Below are 1,891 nucleotides of genomic sequence, written 5' to 3'. Positions count from 1 at the left end.
AGAGATGGTTTCCGTTGAGGAAGGTCCTGTGGAGTGGGAATGTGGTCACCAGTGACCTCTGTCTTATCCAGGGTTGCAGTAGGAAGTTGCTTGTTCTTCATTTTTGCTTTAGCCATGTTGTAATCCCAAGAATCAAAATACTTTTGCCCTTTCTGCAATCGTTTCCTTAAAAAATCGGAACCTCCAGGCTTTTGTCCCAGATGAGGATACCTTGCTTTTAATTTTGCTTCCTTAGCTTTCTCTGGATTAGTCACTTTATCTTCCATTTCCTTCTGCTCCTCCGCGGAGGCTGCCTCGGGGACTTCCGCAGACATACTTCTCCCTCTTACTCCGCTTCTCCCACAATTTCAAATTTTTTAAAGTCACTGTGATCAGTTGACAAAGGATGCATATCCAGAACCATAAAATACCCATACCTTCCGTCCCAGTTATTTCTCTCCCAGGACTTTGTCCTGAGAAAGCAGTTCTGCTCGTGGGCAGATCTCTAGGCAGGAAGAAGTTTACAGCAGAGGAAAGCTGGAAACCACCTGAATGCCAGACAGCGCAGTAACAATTACAGACAATGTGGTTCAATTACTCAATACTGCTTTGTGTTCATTAGGAAAAAGATAATTATGACAAAAGCATGTGCTGCGACATTCAAAATTAAATGGAAAACGTGACTCTTAACAGGTTTCTTTCTTTCTTTTTTTTTTTAAGGTGTAGATTTGGGAGAAAAACACAAAGATGAGAAGAATGAGCTGGCAGGGCAGGATGTTGAAGTTGCGAGTGATTTTTTTCTTGCTTTTCTAACATTTTCTGTAATGTAGCTGTCTTGCCTTTATAACTTAAAAAACACAGGAAGTATTAGTAGCTGTTCATCTGGGAAGTCGGTTCCTGCTAAGCCACCATCTCACAGGGAAGGCGGGTGGAGACCCAGCCCCAATGTTAGCAGGAGGACAAGCGGGAAGTGTTCATCGGTGAGGGGCTGCTGAAGTCTGAGTCATTTACTCCAGGGTTGTTGAAGCTCTGAGTAGGTGAAAGGAATTACTGGTCCCTGCAGGAGTGCAGGTGGGGAATGAGATGGATACTAAGAGATAAGGAGTGCTGTCATAGGCAAGAGGCTTCCTCTGTCCTATCCAGAACCCTCCACCAGCCCTGGCAGCTAAGGAGCACTTGGGATGTTCCAGACACTGTGCTCGGCTGTGAGTTATCCAGAAGTGGCTTTATCTATCATCCGGGGACAGGGTCTGTGTATTCGGGCCACTTAACCTATTACCGCACAGCAAACCATTCTGATACTTGGAAGCTAAAACAGCAAAACTGCCTCTATTTTGCTTAACTTTATGGTGACAGCTGGGGCAGTGAGAGGCTAGGGCAGGAGAGGAATTGTCTGAAGGACCCTCACTCACACGCTGGCTGTTGATACTGACTTTTGGCGGGACTGTTGGCTCATGGGTGGCCTCTTTCTGTATGGCCTGGGCCTCCTTACAGCCAGGTGGCAGGGATAGAGAGAGAGGAAGGAGGAAGCTGTATTCCTTTTATGACCTGGCCTCAGAAGTCACACATCAGTCATCCACATCAGTACTTGACTGATTGTGTGTGCTAAGTCACTTCAGTCGTGTCAGACTGTTTGTGATCCCATGGACTGTAGCCCGCCAGGCTCCTCTGTCCATGGGATTCTCCAGGCAAGAATACTGGAGTGGGTTGCCATTCCCTTCTCCAGCGGATCTTCCCAACCCAGGGATCAAACCTGTGTCTCTTAAATCTCCTGCGTTGGCAGGCGGGTTCTTTGCCACTAGTGGTACCTAGGAAGCCCATTTTACTGATTAGAACCTTGTAACTAAAGGGACCCAAACACAAGGAAAGGGGAGTTAGAATTCACCATCGATGTGAGGAAATGTCCAAGAAC

The 1,891-nt window shown here is 46.7% G+C and overlaps 1 pseudogene; it reads right to left on the bottom strand.

Moving 5' to 3' along the window:
* Positions 1 to 5: 5 nt before the first annotated feature.
* On the bottom strand, positions 6 to 337 carry LOC105004714 (annotated as a pseudogene).
* Between the last annotated feature and the right edge of the window lie 1,554 nt (positions 338 to 1,891).

Source organism: Bison bison, unplaced genomic scaffold (genome assembly GCF_000754665.1).
Source record: "Bison bison bison isolate TAMUID 2011002044 unplaced genomic scaffold, Bison_UMD1.0 scf7180017864482, whole genome shotgun sequence".
NCBI classification, from domain to species: domain Eukaryota; kingdom Metazoa; phylum Chordata; class Mammalia; order Artiodactyla; family Bovidae; genus Bison; species Bison bison.
Note: the sequence above shows the minus strand (reverse complement) of the source record. Positions and strands in the feature narration are given on the sequence as shown.